Genomic DNA, 14,117 nt, shown 5'->3' with positions numbered 1-14,117 from the left:
ACCAAAGTGCTGGCCGTTAGTCGCTTTTCAGACTCGCGGTTTAATATTTGGCATCATAATGTATGACGTGGCATGATAGGCTATGGTATGATGTGATGTGGTGTGGTGTGATATGGACAGTATGGTACGGCACGAAGCTCTATATGACATATGAGAAACGCCGTAATGGAAGAAACATGGTTAATTTCGGCCAACGTGTGTTTCATAACATGCGCTCACAACGCAAAACACACGGGAGCTTTTAGATTTCGCCACCACTGAAGTGGAGCCTCCGTGGTCCGTATGCGATCGTGCGACCTCGTGCTCAGGAGCCAAACGCCACTTCCACAGCGGTGGGACCCGAGGGGATCCATATGACACGACGGAAAAGAGAAGATGCACAAAAAGAGGCGAACTTCCACCTTCTGGAAAGCATGAGGGCAAAATTCAACGAAGAAAAAGCGGGAAAAACAGAAAAACGTGAAGGGAATATAAGCACATAATTGTTTTCGGGCCCTTGTTGTTCCAGTTCTTAACGTTTCGCGCAGAGCTGTATCCCCGTTTTGAGAAAAGCTTCAACATTAACCCTTTCACACATTCATGGTTTAGTTTATGGGGGTTTAAGGTCTCAAAGCGACTCAGGCTATGAGGGACGCCGTAGTGAAGGGCTCTGGAAATTTCGACCACCTGGGGTTCTTTAACGTGCACTGACATCGCACAGTACACGGTCCTCTAGAATTTCGCTTCCATCCAAATTCGACCGCCACGGCCGGGATAGAACCCGCGTCTTTCGGGTTGGCAGCCGAGCGCCATAACCGCTCACCAATGTGGCGGCTTTTTCGATACATTGAAATCAGATAAATAACCTTTAATTTTCTCTCGCGATTTTTTACATGAAGCCTAGTGCGACGCTGACCGTTGAGGCCACATGAAAATAAGTGGAAAAACACGTCTTGTAAATATCGTATAATTTTTAAAATATATTTTCATCTTAAACGTTGTAACATGACAGACATTATTACAGCGGATGATCAAGCATAAGAAGCTAAGTATTATTTGTTGTGTAGTAAATGCCACCGCTCGTAAATTGCCTCGCACACGTGTAAGACCTTGGAAACGCGGTAGTGACCTTGAGGAAACTTGTTCAGGCGCTTCGTGCGGTGTGCGGCCGAAACAACCCACACGCGAGCCGGACAGAAGGCAACGACAGAAGAGTCTGTATCACACATTTTCTCCTTGGCAGAGGCGTTCGACACACATTAAGGGGGCAAAGGCTGCGGGGAATTTACTGGTTTGCGCTAAATTAATCTGAGACGGCGAAACTCTTGCCGGGCGGCTTTCGATGCGGCAACGTCAGTTGGGGCACGGCGAGAAGTTGTTACGGGAAAGCTGAACGCGCGTTACGTCACGCGAAGGGGGGTATTCCGAGAAGAAATTTTGAAACCCATGGTATAAAAGCGATAGTGGTACGTTGCACGGCACCAATATCTCTGCTGACGATCTTCCTGATCGAACAAACGCCATGAGGACTCTGGTAAGGAGGCTTTGCGTTTTGTTTTCTTCGCTTCAGTTAATTCACCTGAATTGTCTTTGTTCAAAACATTAGAATCAGGAAGTTCAATACCGCTCAGCCAAGAAAGGCATCCTGACCGACGCTTGGTTTGAAGAGAAATTGGAAAGGATTGCGATAAGTTTCCAATATTAACGCAATTGCCTATGCATCAGGAATTCATTTTAAGCGTTTGCCGCAGTTCGGAGGACCAAAAAAAAAAAAGGTGGAAGTGGGGGTGATTTGGGTTGATGGAGGTAACTGTACCAGAAAGCTACTCAGTTAAATAAATTATTAGGTAGGGGCGCGCTCTGTGACGGATAAAGAAGTATACGTTCACACTCACGATGTCAACCGTACGAAAAGTTCGCGTTTAAATTTTTAAAGATTGCTGATCTTAACTGGAGGCGTCTTTCCGGTTACATCACTCAGGTCGTGTATTGAGTATGCGGTAATAATTCATTTATACTAATGGCTGTATCAGATATTCAAATTTAAAAATAACTCTTCGTCCTCTGAATGCGGTTTATTGTTAACCATATGCAGTTATTCGCTGTTCACGAAGCTGTAAGTGACAATGAAAAGGATTAATTTCGCACGGCTCACGGTGCCAAATTCGAAGCTGTTCGATTCCATAAGCTGGCTTAATTGTACTTTGCAGGCTACAGTTTTTGAGTCCATCGAGAGGTCTCTAAACCAACGAAGCTATTTACATTGGCAGCCAATCTGAATTCCTGCGCATGTTTATAGTCTGCGCGTCCTGTTTGCATTAAGTCCCCGAAGAAAACTGTGCATGTACTTTGTTTGGTTGATCGACATGAACACATAAATGACATACGCCAAAACAGTTAGACGCATGTGTTGCACCGTAATAATAACAGCGAAAACCAAATATGCGGAACACGTCTCAATACCTCTAATTGCGAAGATTTATTGCCAGGCAGGGCTTTCCTGACAGACGCTTGTCCATGTACTTTAACATTATGAAAGCTGGGCCGACAGTTATTGACAAATGCCATATGATTAGGCATTAAGGCACATACTACACTTACAATATATGGGGATGTAATGCGCATGCTGTGCTGGCTGCATGTTTCCTTCGAGTCCAATTCTTTTTAAGACTAAAGACTACTCCATCCATTCTTTCCCACCCCCACGTCTGTTTTTTTTTTTCTTGATTGAAAGTCCGCTGTGGCGTTTGTGCATGTGTGAGAGCTTTTTTTTTCTTTTCTATCGCAGCTGGCCATCCTCGTCGTGTGCGTCGTAGTGGCTGTCGCCTACGGAGGTCTCTTGAGCCACCTCAAGGCCAAAAAGTACGGCCGCGGCTTCGGTGGCCACGGCTTCGGAGGCCACGGCTTCGGCGGCTACGGAGGCGGCGGCGGCTACGGCGGTGGTTACGGAGGTGGCTACGGTGGCTCTTACGGTGGATCCTACGGCGGCTCCTACGGTGGAAACTACGGCGGTGGCTACGGTGGCGGCTTTTGGGGCTGAAGCGCTCGCTGTTCTTCTGTTCTTTCGACCCAGAATATTCAGCAGGTACATTAGTGCTTCCATTGCCTATCCTTGAGCTAAAAATTTCTGCTGATTGCTGATTGCCCATTCATGCTGGCAAGATAATGGCGAGTTCGTAGCCACGAAGAATATGATGACATATCTTTTTCTTAAAGTAGAAAAAGCCGCTCTCTAAAGCCGTACAGGGCGAGGAGATCCGGTGATTTATTTTTTCCCGCACGAAACCGAAACTGAGAGAGCATAAGGCGCGCAGAAAGTCCAGTACAAACATAGCCTGCTCTGGTGACGCGTTGCAATCCTTACGGTAGCCAATTCGAACTGCCTGCGCTTTTGCAAAATACAGCGGCCTCAGCGTTCTTTCGCGTAGTCGCTTGCTGCAAAAAAAGAAAAAGCCTATTCATCGTCTACTGCGTGGCCGCCCTGTTGCATTTGCACTGGACGTACTGTGCGGCTTTTGTGAATAATAGTAATAATAATAATAATAATAATAATAATAATAATAATAATAATAATAATAATAATAATAATAATAATAATAATAATAATAATAATAATAATAATAATAATAATAATAGGTTTTGGGGGAAAGGAAATGGCGCAGTATCTGTCTCATGTATCGTTGGACACCTGAACCGCGCCGTAAGGAAAGGAATAAAGGAGGGATTGAAAAAAGAAATGAAGAAAGAAGTGCCGTAGTGGAGGGCTCCGGAATAATTTCGACCACCTGGGGATGATTAACGGGCACTGACATCGCACAGCACACGGCGCCTTAGCGTTTTGCTTCCATAAAACGCAGCCGCGGCGGTCGGGTTCGAATCCGGGAACTCCGGATTAGCAGTCGAGCGCGCTAACCACTGAGCCACCAGGGCGGGTCGGCTTTTGTCCTCAGTATCGGTTTTGTGAAGAGAAGACCATCGAATTTTTTTTTCAAACTGCAGTGATTTCTAGAAAGAGTTTCATTTAGTTTCAAAAATTCACATGACACCACCTTATCCGTGGCCACGAACTCGCCATTGGCACTGACCACCACTGTCCACTTAAAAAGTTAATTAGCAAATTACAGTTAATTCGGATGTTCACCGTGGCCGAGAGCTTGTTCCTGAAAAGATTTTCTTCCTATTTCGAACACCGTATACTAAGAAATTTTTAAAAGTGTTCACTTGAACATTTGGAATATTGCCGAAAGCATTGAAAAAGAATGACACTGTCGCTAAAACAAGATCAGCAGGAAGACGTTAAAGTTTTAATAATCTAGGCATCACCAAAATAACAAAGTAGGCAAGCTGCGCTTCGCTTCACTCAGTTTTTCATTATCTTTTCTTCTATTGTTCTGCTTCTTACGTGATCTCATTACGCTTTAAAGAGCAAAATACCTGTGGAATGCGATTCCTATTTATTTGATAAGGCACTCGATACCTAACAGGAAAAACTTTTTTGTTTACCTTGATTGCAGAGACCTGGCAAACAGCACAATTTGAAAGGAACCGACGGCTGCCTCAACACTTCATCACAGATTCATTACTGGACATGCGACTATTTAAAGTAAATAAACACATGCAGCCCATGTCTCGACTCTTTGTAAACTACTTGAAGGTATTTTAGGAAAATGTTTGCATGATAAATAACAAAAAAAGGTCTTTCAACAATGCTTTACCGCGCACACAAGCTTGAAGTCGCTGGACCTTCAGGTTGGATATGAAGGCGTTCCTTCAAAATAAGCTTCGGCAGTCGGATAATATTCCTTCCGCAGCTTTATTTGCGCTTGACGCCAAATACTCCCACTGCTTGTACTTCTAGTAGGACTCTGTGCGTACTTTTGAAAAAAAAATGCGACAATAAATCACCACCAAAGGGGGTTCAACGATTTGTTTTCGATATCTGTACCAAGTGCAAAGTTTCAGACGTTGCATTGTTTTGAACTCAAGGGCGACTGATAATTTTCAAAGTGCGCGCAGGAATTCACTCAGTTAAATTCAGCAAACATTAAACTTAATACAGATCTATGAATAAGTGAATAAAACGGTTTCGCTTACAAAGTAAGTTAATGCAAGTGGCACTTCCTGCATAAACAGCGAGAGCCCAAGGAACCTTGCGAATCACGGCCCAGTTAGGTAAAAGCTTTCAATCTTCATTCATCAATTACCGCACCATATGATAGCATGGCTATGGGGAGAGTTCGTTCAAGCTAGTGGTATCTCAGTGACCACAGTCAAATGAATGCAACAAAAAGACAAACTCATGCCTGAATGAATGCTTAACGGCTGCAATTGAATTTAAGTTCTCTGAGATTTCTTCTTAGCATGAGTGGTGGCGGAAAATAAATAAATAAATAAATAAATAACTAAATAAATAAATAAATAAATAAATAAATAAATAAATAAATAAATAAACAAATCAATCAATAAATCAATCAATCAATCAATCAATCAATCAATCAATCAATCAATCAATCAATCAATCAATCAATCAATCAATCAATCCTTTTAAGGGAAACGAGGCTGCTGCGGACGACAGTGGTTATCCTAGCAACGCGCATCTGCGTTGTGGTCGCCGAATCACGCGTAATGTCGCCCCTTTCTTGACTACTATATAATTTTTGTCAAATATTGAACACATATAACGTAACACAGGGATTTAAAGTAGCTTTGAAGAGCCACGTTCGTTTGCCGAAGCGCGCTCCGTGTGACCACGGCCGTGTTCTTGTTTATTCTTGTTACTTATCCTGCGCGCAGCAAATTTGCTAGGAGCAGAGATGCACCACGACAAGATGTAGTACCGCGTTGATAGCACCGGCGATGAAAATATTCGGTATTTTCCTGCGGAACAAAGCGTGCTTTTTCAGGAAACAATAAAATCTCCAGTTCAATCAATGAGAACATAACTTTAACTTTTAAATTGATTTCCTCACAATGAAAGTGGAAGACAAGGCAAAAGTCATAAAGCCTGACAAGCCTTCGTCTCCCAGGTGAAGTTACATCAGGCAAAACCTTTCGAATACATTCACAGCGAATCGACTCGTTAACAATACAAACGTAAGACGTAAGACACAAGGCATACACGAACGCACAAAACCGGCTGTAGATTAACACAACTTGACAGGTGACACAAATATATGACATAACACGCGAAAACATTTGATCAGGGAAAAAAAAAAGCGCGTTTAAATGGAACGTCCCATAGGGTTTCCAAGAAATACCATTTTGACCGGATATGAAACATTTTGGTGGTTAACATGCGCGTTTTAACGTATTTATATACACAGAATCAGATCTGTGGTCATTAAGGACACTTTATACTGTAGTCTGAAGCAATTTAATGGAGGCGTGAGTTTGACGCAGCAGTCATGATGGTTAAGCAACTTTACTGCTTGATAATGAAGATCGTGCTAATTCACGCAGTAACCATAGATGCCATAGTCATTACTATCTTTTCTTGTTTTATGTGACAAGTTAGAAGCCTATACTGAGGAGGCATACCTCTATATTTAGTGCAATGTTTTTTTGTTTTTTTTTGCGGTTTAATTGCATCAGTTTTCAGTCATACGCCTTTTTGGCTGTTAATAAATCATATTTTAACAGTCACACGGTTGGAAGCTCAGATCCTACTTTTACAATCGTCAAAGAGACGTAGGAAGACTTTTTTCCGCACAAGCGATCTGTTGTGATTTTTCTTTTGTCGCAGTGCCCAATACTAATGTCCCTTACAGCAGACTTGAGTGAAATAGTGCGTACTAAATTTTTTTTTTCCGAAAGGAAGGAAAAAGCCTAGCTATGCTGCTCATAAAGACCATTGAACGGCCAACATTGGTCAGAAGGTTATTAATATGGCTTGTCCGAGATAAATTCAGACGGCAAATATTTTTGAGCAGACACTTGTTCAGTATATGCCATTATGAATTTAGCCATCACGCTTTCTTTTACACAGTGCAAATCAGTTTGAAACGTATTATTTTTATTTGTACGTGTTCAGTTGCAAATAATTTTCCTGAAACCAAATAGGCATCCGAGACGGGCATTAATTTGCTGGATCTTTTACTCAGTCCGCAAATTCTACCAGTAGAAAATGAAATGTATTCAGCAAAGACTGCTCCATAAGCTGTGTAGTTTTCACTTTGCAATATCATTTCTAAACAACAGAAAGAGAGTGGGACCTAGTGTGCAACCTTGAGGTACCCCGAGTTTCATTTCAAGGTTTTACTTGCAAGCGCTCTCAAAAGAGGCTTACGAACTGTTATCTTCATTACAAATAAATTTTTATGATGGCTGCGTGGTGAGAAACACAAGCCAGCAATTGCGATCTAGACTTATGATTCAAATCTTAATGTGGTCTAATGCAAAATGTCGAATTAGGCAGTTGGGAAGTTCCTAAAGCAAAATTTTGTGCTTATGAAGACCACAGGCCTTCCGTAAATTAAGAAAAAAAATCCCGAAGTGTACGTTTTGATTTCATTTCTTTTGCTATATTAAAGGTTTTTATATTTACCAGGGCATATAAGGGTGCTTTGTTTCATGAAAACTAGATTGGTAAAAGCGAGATTATAATTAATTTTAGTAGAAACGTAGTCAAATGATAATTTAAAGGCTTTTTATGCCTTCAATAAATCAGTAAAACAGAAGTAGGTCGGCAAGAAACAAAAATATTTTGCGCTGGTTCTTTGTGTGTAGGTACAGTTTTAGCTATCTTAAAATAGTGTGGAAAGATTCCGGCTGGCATAGTTGTGTTTATTAAATCTGAAAATGCAAAACAACTTAAGATGAGAGATTATTCACGGTAAAGAGCTGGATCGTATTATAACCACTCACCATGTCTTGCTTTAATTGCTTTAAGAGTTTATGAGGTTCAGCTGACGTAACAACATTTAAAACTCCAGTTTATTTGGAGGGCGTCTGGCTTCAGTTGGCAACTGGGTATTGGATGTACATTGCTGTATTAATAAGGACCTGGTTTTATATCTTCGGCCAATTCGTCTTCAGTGAGGAAAGCATTGCTTAACAACACTTACTCCAATGAAGGAGGGCAGCTTATGCCTCTTCCTTTGTGGAAGTGGAACTGCTTCCGTGTTTTTTTCAGGACAACCTTAAAGCATGACACCTTATAAAGCACAAAACATAAAATACAGCGTCTTTTATTCAAATTTTAACTTTTTAATGTGAGCATACAATTGGTCTCCAAATTATTTGAACGCAACAGAAAGGTTCACGTATTTAGTGGCACGAGGACTGTGAAACACTTCATTCTTACTATTACTAGTTCGTATTCCGCGTTATCGATCCTGGGTTTCTTTATTTTCATTCATGTTTTCCAGATTTCAGAAGGTGAAAATTAATTTGATTGAGATCGCTGGAAATATATTTTAAAAGTATCCTGCGCTTTATTAGCCTTATGCTCTATGTACATGGGAGGCTAATCCACTGGTTATATTAGGGCTTTAAATACGTCGAGTGATAAATCGTTGACGCTTTTATGTTGAAAACGATGGTCATTGTATACCTGTTGCGAAAAAAAAAGACACCTGACTATGACGTCACAAGGCAGCGTGTCAGACCCTAACTCTGATGCATATGTGTTATGATTGGTCATACAAACATCAATTGATGAAGAACTATTGAGGGGGTTTCTTGGCGATACTGCGCTTAGGCATCACCGACAGAAGTTGTATTTACGTCAATATCGCTCATGGTAAACGATGATTTTTCATAACATTTACAGTATTCAAGCACAGCGACTCAATGTGTCAAGAAACACCGCTTTTCTCAGGTCGGAGGCCTGTACACAGCTAGTATTTACTGCTTTCATCATTCATTTTACACCATAGTTAAAATTACGCACACTGCAGAGCAATTTTTTTTACACGCGATATATTCGTGGTGCGGGCGTGATCTTCTTTTACAAACGTTAATCTACAGTGTGTAATAACGGTGCCTCACCTACGTGTTTATGTCTACCTCTGTTACTCCTGTTCGTAATAAACTCTTCGACTCCTGATGGATAACACCAACCACATTTCTACTTGTTTTACTCACCAAGGACACTGAAAATAAAATGAATTTTACTTCTTTCGATAGACACTAGGATTCGAACGACCAATAGACCCCTAGGGCCCTGTCACCAAAAACAGAGCTTTTATAAACCAGAATGGAGTATAAATCGAAATAATGGTGTCGCCGTCCTGGGCCCATCTCGGAAGTTAATTGCATGCGTCGGCACCGAATTTCACCACGGATCCGTGAGGCTATGTTACACTAATATTCACTTCAAAACGGCGGCAACCAGTCCACCTCGGTGAGGTGAGGACCTCACCAGTTTGTACAGAGTGTGTGTGTGTGTGGTTGGAGGGGGGGGGGGGGGGGGAAGGGAGGCAAAGAATTAAACTTTCTACGTCATAAATGTTTTTTTTTCCTTCCGGACAAACGTCAACGTTCCATGAAAGCAAGAGAATCAATTTTTAATGACAATATTTGGGAGGAGTTTTGCTCAGTGTCCTTTCAAAGTGGGGGAGGCAATACGATCTGATATTCTCAATGCCCACTTTTGCTACCTGGACGGACTTACAGGCATTGCCAACAAAATTTGACTGTCCCCTGTGTCACACTCACAGTTCTCAAGTCGATATAAACTTAAAATAAAAGCATTCGACTTAGGCTAATTCCAGTGTAGTTGAGGCATGCAGAATGAATTAATCTAATTTAGAGCTTTAAATAAAGGGCACAGTTCGAATTTGTAGCCATTCATTTGCTCAATAACTCTATTCTATATCAGGACGGCAGTTTTTTCTCAATCTATGTAATCGATTCCTTTACGCTGCTGTCGAGAAAGCAGCTGTGGTCGGTGTCGCCACCCGTGCTGTATCACATAATACGCGCGGTGCAGAATCATAACACCTTGAAATTCCTCAAACGTCGGCTTGCGCTGCGTTTCGCCTGCGCGGACGGCGAAAGTTGTGAAACTTTCTAGGTTTGCAAAACGTGTTACTTCACTGCCTGCTTTATCCACTCCAACCACCCTTACGAAACGAAATTTTAACCTTGAAAAATAGATTCTTACATTCTATGAACAAATAAAAGCAAGCATAAGGTATGTAAAATTACCAGTATTGGAAAGCATAGGAGATGTATTTGAAATGCGCTTATTGAAAAAAATTGACCTCACCTTTTGAGGATGAAGTGTTTCAAGGTGCACTAAGTGCATACGAATGACGAATAGAAACAAGCACCGATTTCACTGATGTAAGAAAGTCCATGTCCATGTCCATGTTCATGCCCATGCTCAGACAGTTCATGTCTTTTGGTAAAAGCTAAGGATGGGAAATGGAGTTAATGGTTTGCACGTGGGAATTGATAAAGGTAAAGCAGAAAAAAACAGCGGAAAAGAAACACAGCAGCATGCTGGATCGCATTCTAACTTCTAATGTAAAAAAAGAAACAGCAACGCTTTAAATCACGTTCCAATGGCGGGTTTTTTATTGGGATGCGCAAAAAGACAGGACGTGAAGACAACTAAAGAAGAAGAATTGTGGGTAGCGACGGTTAAGGAAATGAAGCGGTATGCTAATACCGCACGTAATTTAATGTAACTTGAGTATAAAAGCCTTTCCTTGGATTCGTGGAATCACACTTCACTTCACCGTGAACGCGAGCCATACACCGAACATGAGGACCCTGGTGAGTCTGTTGGCACCTCAATCTTGCAATTCAATAGCTGTGCTCAATGCGGCAACGAGAGAAGGGCTAATAGGACATCGGCAGTTTTCCGACGGAAAGTTATGTATTTTCTTCAGTTGCTATGCATGTGTCCACCTATGCTGTTCCCGATCTATCTATGTTCCCAGTCTATCTATAGATCTATGTTGCTCCAGATCGCAACACTGTCGGCATATCATGAGGAAAAATCGCGAACGCTCTGTAGTGTTCCACAGATATTCATAGTTTCAGGGAGAACGTCGAGCCTGCCACAAATTACTCGCCCCTGATAATCATTGGAGACTTAGTCGCGGACCGCAGACCGCAGATAATTTAACCGAACAATGTAGTAACGCAAACATGCGGAACAATTTCTGAGTCTGTGACCACTACATGCCACACATAGCACTCGATCGTTGTGAGCAACGTGATAAATTATAAATGGTTTGCTGTGGAGCATTAGAAGCGGTAATCGCCTGCGCTGTTTCATGTCGGCCACTATCAAGAAAACCGAACTCAGAGAGGACGAAAAAATGTAGAGTATAACGTGTGCTACTTACAAGATACGTACTTTTTCCATATATATATATATATATATATATATATATATACCGTAGCGGCGGACGTAGCACGTCCTGTAATACCGCGAGCGTGACGTGAATGGTCGAGGGTGGCGCTGGTGAACACTCTCAAGGTGTTCGCTTACACCAAATGAACATAAATACCCACGAGAGCAGCAGATTGGACAGCCGTCGCCGTAGCTCAGTTGGTAAGAGCACCGGACGCGATATTCGGAGGTCGTGGGCTCGGATCCCACCGGCGGCATGGTTGTTTTTCTGCTGCTTTATAAGTAATTTTCTTTAAGCGATTTATTAATCTAAGTACTATAATATCCCACTGATAAGCACAACACATAAAAAAAAACATTCCCCTATGCACCTTGGTTTCCGGTGACTGTTGGCTCCCTTCGTAAGTTTGTCAAACGGGCCCCTCATTTAACTTATCCGCTAATATATATATATATATATATATATATATATATATATATATATATATATATATATATATATATATATATATATATATATATATATATATATAGTGAAAAGCCTGTTTGTCAACTAGAAAGACGCATGAAGCATTACGTGATATGCCCGCTTAGGTGAGAATCAAGAGCTTTTGTACAGCATGATACAGCTTGAACTCTGCGCGGAACTCTACGCCACCATTTTGCTGCCCTAGACTTCTACACTCACTGTACGTTCTGTTAGGCGTGGAAGTCGCTGAAAGAGAACGGGCCCTCTAAGTTATGCCGCCACAGAGCTCGGCTGGTCACTTCCCTTCTCCAAATTACGCTCGCACGCCGAGATTGGGGCTCACCCCAAGGTTTAATTTTCGTGATGCAATATTGGTGCCAGAAACTTCCACCGATTTTCAGATAGAAAATGTGAGACAAGGGCATGGTTAACTAACGTACCGGAAAACAAACGGAATTGCACCTTAAGCAGACTCCACAAAATTGCAGTTAACACATTTCCTCAAAAATGCCGGCTTCGCCTGACTAGTCCTGATATCACAGCTGACTGCCGCCGTCCTGCTTTGCCTGGCCGTCTCGATGGTCGCCGCCATTGGCTACGGCGGAGGATACGGACGTGGCTTCGGCGGCTTCGGTGGCCACGGTCTCGGATACGGCGGCGCCCTTGGAGGCATCGGTCTCGGCGGCGGCTACGGTCTCGGCGGTGGCTACGGTGGCTCCTACGGCGGACCCTACGGTGGTTTGCACGGCGGCCACGGCTTCCTGGGCTAAAGGTATGTTCTTACACCTTACTACTTGCTCCTCTACTATACAGCAGGTGTTTCAGAGAAGAGTTTCAGTAATCCAAAATAATAGGTTTTTTGAGGTAAAATATGCCTTTTTTGGCACAGTATTGCTTGTGTTGGCAGACTCCAGAAAACCGGGGAATCGTTTGAAGTAATAAGCTGGGTAACTAATTTTTAATAATGAACTTTTTAATTATTATAGCTAGGCGCCTAGTTGCAATTAGATATTTGTAGCCGGTCATTAGTAATAGTAGCAGCCATATCAGTTTTTCGAATTTCAAAATCGCGATTATACTCGGCGCTGTGACTCGACAAAATTTGGATACATCGTGCCGAAATAGTTGCGCTTTCGAAAAGCATGCAGGTAAAGCAGCCTTTCCAGCCTACGTAGTTAGTCAAAAAACGACAAATTTTGTCGAGCCCGAGCGTCAAGTGTAATCACGTTTCCTAACTTCTAAAAACTGATATGGCTATTAGTAACGATCGGCTACAAATCTCTAATTGCTACTAGGCGGATAACTCTAATAGTTAAAATGTTACTAATTAAAAATTTGTTAACCCGCTGATTACTAATAACGATTCACCTGTTTTCTGCTGTCCGCGAACACTTGTAGTACTATGCTGAAAAAGCCATATTTTTACCTCAAAATTTTGCTGTGAATTACTGAAAGTTTTATTTTAAACTCCTGGTACTATTCGAGGCCCGAAAAGGAGCACCTGAATAAAAGGAAGGCTTTCTGCAGCTAATGAATAAGCCTCAATACATTTATTTTTAATTTTCTGTGCTAAGCGCTTCATTAGGTAAATCTGCGGAGCCACAATAACAAAATTTGTCTCGCAAAGAGCAACGACCTGGGTGGTGCGAAGAAAAGGAAAACTGCGATTAACGAGAATGGTTTACGAAGCTACGTAACTTATCCGCGACCAGAACAGAAATAATCACAAGAAAATCTTCCGCAGTTTGAGAAGTGCTCTCAAACACGACACACCCGTTTCATAGCGCTCTCCAGCCTTGTCAGGCGACACTCACTGATCAATGCTTTTGTTTCCCTTCATTTCAGCGTAAACTTGCACCTGAGGAGCGCACAAACTGGAGATCTTCACGCAGTGAAAAAGATGTAACTAGTTGTGAATAAACAAATATTTCTTACTCTCTTATGTTGCATGGCCTCCGTTATTTCCTAAAACAAAACATACAACTGTGAGAAAAAGTGGACGTTATACTAAAACAAACGCCCGCCTGTTTCGTTAAAGACACGGTAATAAAAGTAATATTCGAACCGTTTTTTTTGCTTCATGTTTCCTATACAAAACTAAGCTTGGAATGATTTGGTGAAACACTTTGGTCTGATATATCGTCAGCCATTTTAAGGCAAAGGATTTTCTAATATGCCCCAGAACGTAAATTCAGCACTGGTTCATACGCGCAGGATGAGTGACAAGAAATATTCTTGAAGCTGATAGGCTCTAAGTTAAGCAGAAAAGTGAAAGAAAGAAGCCAGGGATAAATTTCAATTAACATGGAGCTTACTTAAAGCTTCGAACTCAAAAAAAATTGTCCTAGCCAGGCGTTCCAT

General features: G+C 41.8%; 2 long non-coding RNA genes across 2 annotated transcripts; both read left to right on the top strand.

The window, feature by feature from the left end:
* Positions 1-1,395: 1,395 nt before the first annotated feature.
* On the top strand, positions 1,396-4,604 carry LOC144094790 (uncharacterized). Its single transcript, XR_013306572.1, has 3 exons — positions 1,396-1,513; positions 2,768-3,064; positions 4,494-4,604. It is a non-coding gene; the product is annotated as an uncharacterized LOC144094790 (long non-coding RNA).
* Positions 4,605-12,304: 7,700 nt separating this feature from the next.
* LOC144094789 (uncharacterized) lies at positions 12,305-13,636 on the top strand. Its single transcript, XR_013306571.1, has 2 exons — positions 12,305-12,528; positions 13,602-13,636. It is a non-coding gene; the product is annotated as an uncharacterized LOC144094789 (long non-coding RNA).
* Positions 13,637-14,117: the final 481 nt, after the last annotated feature.

This window comes from Amblyomma americanum, chromosome 6 (assembly GCF_052857255.1).
Source record: "Amblyomma americanum isolate KBUSLIRL-KWMA chromosome 6, ASM5285725v1, whole genome shotgun sequence".
Classification (NCBI taxonomy): domain Eukaryota; kingdom Metazoa; phylum Arthropoda; class Arachnida; order Ixodida; family Ixodidae; genus Amblyomma; species Amblyomma americanum.
The sequence above is the reverse complement of the archived record's forward strand: the minus strand, read 5'-3'. Positions and strand labels throughout refer to the sequence as shown.